This window comes from Alexandromys fortis, unplaced genomic scaffold, assembly GCF_014885135.2.
Source record: "Alexandromys fortis isolate MF-2015 unplaced genomic scaffold, M_Fortis_MF-2015_v1.1 scaffold_119, whole genome shotgun sequence".
In the NCBI taxonomy this organism is placed as follows: Eukaryota; Metazoa; Chordata; class Mammalia; order Rodentia; family Cricetidae; genus Alexandromys; species Alexandromys fortis.
In genome coordinates this window covers 1,797,732-1,805,232 of record NW_026067991.1, presented here as the reverse complement: position 1 = coordinate 1,805,232, position 7,501 = coordinate 1,797,732, and positions in this window count along the sequence as shown.

Below are 7,501 nucleotides of genomic sequence, written 5' to 3'. Positions count from 1 at the left end.
CCAACCAAGAGCAATTTAAATGAGTAGGCCCTACAGGACACGGGCAGGTGGAAGAACAGGGAATGGATTCAAGATTGAACAAAGCAAGCAGTAAAGTGATTAATTGGGTTTAATTAAGGGGAAAAGCAGTTGAGTTATAGAAGTCCCGCCAACCATAGCAGGTGCAGGAGTGGGAGTCAGTCAGGCCTTCAGGGGAACTCAAGGCAAGGGGATCACAACTCCAACCCTGCTGGCAGGGCGGCTTTCTCCTTTAAAAAGTCAGTATTAGATTGGTATACACATGCGTGGAGCTGGAAAGGGAGAGGGAAGCAAACAACGGGGGGGGGGGGGGGGGGGGGGGGGAGGGGGGGAGGGAGAGAGAGAGAGAGAGAGAGAGAGAGAGAGAGAGAGAGAGAGAGAAGGAAAAGTCTAGAGACGGGGTTTGAGTGAAGAAGAGGCAGAAACCAAGTCTTTGTATTTAAGTGCTGACCCCTAGCTCTGGTTCTGTCCCTCTGCAGCTGGCTGCCATAGTGGGGGGCTGGTCAGGTGGTGGGGTGGGGGGTGGGAGGGATTTAGAATATGCCTGCTGTTTGGCAACGTCCTTTTCTTAGTCATAGAGCCCGAAGCTCTTTCCGGGTCAATGCTCTGGCATTCCCTGCTTTTGCTAGTGTCTCCGGTGCGTGCAGAGAGTGATAGCCTTTCCTCCTTCTCGAGTCCTGGTTTCTCCGTGTATCCCTAGCTGTCCTGGGACTCGCTCTGTAGATCAGGAAGGCCTCAGAGATCCACCTGCCTCTGGTTCCCGAGTGCTGGGATTAAAGGTGTGCTTCATCACCCTCCAGCGGCGTTATGGGTTAGTCTTAACCATCAATTTGACCCAAGAAGGGAGTCTCGAGCAGTTGTCCAGATTAGGGTGGCCCTCAAGTGAGGAATTTTCTTAGTTGAGGCGGAAGACTCCTGTTGACTGTGGGCGGCACTGTTTCACTGGCTGGGCGCTAGACAGTAAAAAGGACTCCTGAGCCGACAAGTGCGCGTGCACTAGTTCTCTCCGCGCCTGGCTATCATGCGACCTGCTCTTCCAAGCCCTTGCCACTGGGACCTCCCTGCTGAAGAGAACTGCACCCTGCAAGTGGAAGCTAGGAGGATAAACTCTGCCTAAATTGCTCTGTAAGGACACTTTATCGCTGGAGCCGGAATGAAGGTGATCCAGCTACCACAGTTGATTTCACAAATGTCTTCCTGATGGCTACGTGGTTGGTTGTTTCCAGTGGCGCCCTGCCATTAATGGTCACTTCTCACTCGTTTTTTTTTTTTTTTTCCAAAACCGTCAAACTGGCGGGCAGTCTTGCTTCCCCATTTTACCACTGTATCTCATTTCCTATTGAGCAAAGCTTCCTCTCCAGGTCAGTTCTTGCCACACCCTGCATGGGCGAGCCCTTTTTCCACAGAAAGAAGAAGTAGAAGGATCTGCCCTGGGCCCCAGGAAACATACCGGTTCCCCTAGTGGCTGCACACTGTCTTGCTCAGGGGCTCCCCGAGAGCTCAATAATCTGCTGGAATAAAAGTCAGGATGACTTGCGCAGGTCACAGTGGTCCTGGCAGCAGACGGCCCCTCCCATGGAATAATGTACTCCCTCAGGGCTGTCCCAGGACTTACTCCTGCTTTCCGGGTCACCAACAACACGATTCCCGCGTTGGCAATGCCCCTCCTTCTTCCTCCTGCAGAGATCAATTTCCCTTGGAGGATGAACTTGAACCTAGTCTGCTTTTTAAAGTGTCCCAGGTGTCTCCAGCCTACCTCACTCCTTCCTCTGCACAGAGCCCGTGTGAGGATGAATCCTCACAGGTCTAGAGGGTTGTGGCTGTGGGGAGGTTTGAATGGAGGGCCGTAAGAAAAAACCTGGATCTAGTAGAATTATTGTGAATGTTCCATAAAGCAGAGACCACAGTGGGATATGCTGGAGTTACCAGAACAAAGGAAAATTGTGGATTTTCAAAACTGAAGAACAAAAGCCTAGTACAGTGGTTCCCAAAGTGTGGTCCAGGGACTATTAGACTGCCAGGCGTTGTGGTGCACACCTTTAATCCCAGCACTCGGGAGGCAGAAGCAGGCTGATCTCTGTGAGTTCGAGGCCAGCCTGGTCTACAAGAGCTAGTTCCAGGAGAGCCAGGGCTGTTCCATAGAGAAACCCTGTCCCACAAAACAAAACAAGCAAACAAACAAAAAGAATGCTGTTTTTCTGTCCTTCCCCAGGCTTGTGGAGTCAGAAGCCCTGGGCCAGTGACCCAATGGTGATGGGTGGGTCTGCCCACCCTGACTAGCTTAAGTTAGAGGCTCGAAGGTCATGTCTTGATTGACTCAAAAGTCCCAAAAATGTGAAGGAAGTGGAAAACAATTACTACTATCCCATTTTCTGCACCAGTGGGTTTCAGTGAGGTGGCTCAGTGGGGAGGGACCCACCGCCAAGCTAAAGCCAGTTTGAGCCCTGAAATCCGTGTCAGAAGGAGAGAACGGACCCCTGGGAGCTGTTCTCCAACCTCCACCCACACTCCTGGTACGTGCTAAACCCCAAGCCCCAAAAGAAGTATGAGTTCAAAAATAAAACTGGTACCCAGGCAAGAACCCAGGAGTATTTTCTTCATTGATATTTTCTTTTGGGGCCACCAGTCTCAGGGATGACCAAGCATACGGATGCCACTGTCTATGCAGATGCCTGAGCTATAGCCTACAGCCTCAGGGGAGGAGGAGGCGCCAGGCTTAGCAGGGGTCAGATGACAACGACCTCTGATCTGGAAGGAGAAAGAGCTGCTGGTCCTTTCCACACTGGGTGACAGGCTTCAGGCCTTGTGAATGAAGCCAGAGGGAAAGAATGCTAAACCACAAGGATAAAGTTGAATTTAAGCATAAATTTCTATAAAATGTGACTTGGTCGTGCGGTGATGGCAAACGGCGGCTCTCCCTGCCGGGCTCGGGCTTTCAGACCCTGCAGCAGGAGTGCCTATGGCGGAGGACAGACCTCACGGCACCCACTCTATCTGCACAGCACTTACGGCCATCTGATATTTTTATTGACATTTCTCCTTACTGAAATGTGAGCTGCTTGTCCTCGCTGTTTGATTACTGGGGACAGCGCTTGGCATTTTGTCAGGGCTTGAAATGGATCAGATGGATAAAGAAAGACTCTAATAAATCCAGATATCCCCGCATCGCGAAAATACTGTTAAAAGGCACCTAGAGGTTGAGCAAGGCTCACCACAGAGGTTGACTAAGGCACATTGCTTAGGTTATAGAACACATTGCTTACATCCTTCTGCTGCCTAATGAAGGGGCCTTTGGATAAGTGAAAAACAAATACTGCCCTCTGATGGTAGGTTTTCTTTTTCCTTCCACTTTTTGTTTCAGCAGCAATAAACATCCTGCATTACTTGTGGTGAAAATGTTAAGAGTGCAGGCTGGGCATGGTTGCGCACACCTTTAACCCTTGCACTCTGGACATAGAGGCAGGTGGATCACTGTGAATTCGAGGCCAGCCTGGTCTACAGAGCAAGTTCCAGGACAGCCAGAGCTACACAGAGACACCTCATCTTGGGGTGAGGTGCTGGATCTTTTTGTTTCCAGCTTCCAGCACTTTGGAAGCTAAGATATGAGGACGATTGAGGACAGCCTGAGATAGGGTGAGATGCTGTCTCAAAACAGGGGTGGTGGGGCAGGAGGTTTGGCTCAGTGGTTAAGAGAACCTGTGTTTTTTTTCCAGAGGACCTGAGTTCAATTCCCAGCACCCATACAGTGGCTCACAACCAACCATCTACATCAGTCCCAAGGTATCCAAGGCCCTTTTTAGATCTTCAGGGATACAAGACACACATGTGGTGCACATGTATGCAGGTAGGCAAAACAGTCGTGCCTATCAAATTATAAAATAAATAAAATTTGCTAGGCAGTGGTGGCACACGCCTTTAATCCCAGCCAGCACTCTGGAGGGAGAGGCAGGCAGGTCTCTGAAGTCAAGGTCATCCTGGTCTACAGAGTGAGTTCCAGAACAGCCAGGGCTGCACAGAGAAATTCAGTCTTGAAAAACCAATAAATAGGCCGGGCGATGGTGGCACACGCCTTTAATCCCAGCACTAGGGAGGCAGAGGCAGGTGGATCTCTGAGTTCGAGACCAGCCTGGTCTACAGAGCTAGTTCCAGGACAGGCTCCAAAGCCACAGAGAAACCCTGTCTCGGAAAAAAAAAAAAACCCGAAAAACCAATAAATAAATAAGTTTCAAATTGCAATTAGGAAGGCATGTCTAAGATGGCTTAGTGAGTAAAGGAATCTTTCATTAAGTTTCACTACCCGAGCTCAAGCTCCAAAATACATATAGTGGCAGGAGAGAACGGACTGCCATCAGCTGTCCTCTGATCTCCACACGTGAGAGAAACTCAAGCTGGGTATGGTGGTACACACCTGTAATCCCAGTATTCAGGAAGTGGAGGTAAAAGGATTAGGAGTTCAAGACCAGCCTTGACTACAGAGTAAGTTTAAGGCCAGCCTGGGTTATGTGAGACTGTGTCACAAAAGAACAAGGATAAAACTCAGGTTGACTATGATAATGCATACCTGTGATCCCAGATCCTTGGAAGACTAAAGAGGGGCTGTTTAAGCCCAGCAGTTCCAGACCTGTCTGACAACACAATTAGACCATTGTGTGTGAGAGGAGGGCGGTGAGATGGGTTAGTGAGAGAAGGGGCCTGCCACTGAGTCTAATGATCCAAGACTCACATAGCGATGAGAAAAGATTCCTACAAGTTGTCCTCTGACTTTTCTACACAAGCATGTTTGTGCTTGCATGTGCATACATACACACACACATACACACACATACAAATGCAACTGAAAAATAAAGAACTCATGTAAATATAAAATGAATACATACTAAGATGTATTAACATGTATTAACTTGGGCCAGGTGGTAATGGCATGTGCTTTTAATCCCAGCACTTAGGAGGCAGAGGCAGGCGGATCTCTGTGAGTTTGAGGCCAGCTTGGTCTACAAAGTGAGTTCTAGGACAGCCAGAGCTGTTACACAGAGAAACCCTGTCTCAGAAAAAAAAAATGTATTAATTAATGACTAGTATAACAGGCAAGTCTGGCTTACGTACTTTAAATATCCCATGTGTGTGTCTTTGTGTTTGGGTCAAATCACTCTCTATTCCTCCCCGTTTAATTCTTCCCCTTTCCCTCCACCATTTTCTCTTCCAGCTTATGTGGCCTTTCCCTTCTTCTTATTGATTCAGATGATCTTGAAGAACTGAGAATTTACAGGCATTTACAGAAGATGTTAAAATGCTTTTTGGGTTAGACATAGACTGGCTAATGGCAATAGGAAAATAAGCCATATTCTCTATGGCTATCTTCTTTATTGGACAGAGATCTTCAAGTTAACATAAAAATGCACAATACCTGGGCTCTAAAAAAATGTAAACAGCAAAGTTAAGCAGTTATGTCATAGAAGACTAGGGTTTGGGTTTAGGTCAGTGGTAGAGTGCTGGGTTCAGTCTGAACCTCACAATAAAAAAATCCCAAATGGAACTTCTAAGAAATGCTTAGAGAAGACACATGGCCTTACCTCTTGCCTCATTCATAAAATTGAAATGTGGACAATCACTATAAGTCGATACATTTCCTCTTGTTACTAGCTGGTGACCCCACTTTTAGGGTGTGGTGGAATTGTGAGGAGTGATGGGAAAAGAGGAAATGGGGGAAAGAGATCAGGGGTTTGGGATAAAATTAACTTGAGGATTATATAAAGATTTCATTTTTATTGCCTCGCCTAATGTAAATGGAGGTTTCTCTGTCCCACCCTGCCCTGTAGCCACTTCCAAATAATCACTCAGAGGCTTATATTAATTATTAATGCTCAAGCAGTAGCTCAGGTTTATTACTAGCTCTTACATTTAAATTTAACCCATATTTCTATCTGTGTTTGCATGAGGCTCAAGGCTTGTTACCTCATTTTCTACACATCCTGGGATGAAGTCAAGTTGGTTATGGTAGCTGGTCTTTCTTAATGAGTTTTGAGGTATTTTATTTAAAATTTCTACATGTATGTTCATGGAAATTGGTCTGTGATTTGTTTTTTGTTTAAAAGATTTATTTATATATTATATATACAGTGTTCTGCCTGCATGTGTGTCTGCAGGCCAGAAGAGGGCACCAGATCTCATCGCAGATGGTTGTAAACCACCATGTGGTTACTGGGAATTAACTCAGGACTTGGGGAAGAGCAACCAGTGCTCTTAACCTCGGAGCCATCTCTCCAGCCCCATGGTGTGTGGTTTTGTTGTTGTGTCCTTATCCAGCTTTGGTGTCAGGATAAGGCTGGCTTTGTGCAATGGTTTTGATATTTAATGTGGTCCTTATCAAAATTCCAGTGACATTCTTTACTGATTTAGGAAAAAACTACTAAAATTCATATGACAGCATAAAAGACCTTGAGGACAGGCGATGGTGGCGCACGCCTTTAATCCCAGCACTCAGGAGGCAGAGGCAGGCAGATCTCTGTGAGTTCGAGGTCAGCCTGGTCTAACCTCTGGAACTAAGAGCTAGTTCCAGAACAGGTTCCAAAGCTACAGAGAAACCCTGTCTCAAAAAAAAATAAATAAATAAAAGAAAAAAGAAAAAGAAAAAGACTTTGAGGAGCCAAAGCAATCCTAAAAAGAAAGAACAATGGTGAATACTTCATTTCTGTTCTCAAACTACACAACAGAGCCATAGTAACAAAATCCGCATGAGACTAGCACCCAAACAAGAATGTCAGCCGGCACAAGAGAATAGCGGTTCCACGTAAGTACAGCCATCTAGTTTTCAACAAAGGTACTTATAACACACATGAGAACAAAAAGAAAGCCTCTTCAACAAATGGTGCTTGGAAAACCGTATGCCCACATAGAGAAAATGAACCAGACTCGTATCTTGTAGTCTACATAAAAATAAATTCCAAAAATTTAACCAGCTCCAAATGGATCAAAGACCTTAATGTAAGACCTAAAATTCCGACAGTGCTGAAGGAAAAGACTTTAAAGTTAGGTGTAAGGCAAGGACTTTGTGGAAAAGACTCCTTTAATCCCAGCACAGGCATAGTAAATAACCCTAAACTTGACAAAGGTTCTGTACAGAAAAGGAGACAATCAGCAATACAGAGATAATCTACGTGATGGGAGTAAGGAGTGAGAACATATACTGCTCTTGCAGAGGCCCAGAGTTCTGGTGTAGGAGGTCTTCTGTCTATGTGTTGCTTTCATTGGTTGAATAAAGAAACTGCCTTGGCCTTTTGATAGGGCAGATCTTAGGTAGGCAGGGAGGACAGAACTGAATTTTGGGAGGAAGAAAGCAGAGTGAGAGAGCCGTCATGGAGCTGCCATGTCAGACATGCTGAATACATCCTGGTAAGTCATGACCTCGTGGTGACATACAGATTATGAGAAATGGGCTAAATCAAGATATAAGAATTAGCCAATAAGAGACTAGAGATAATGGGCC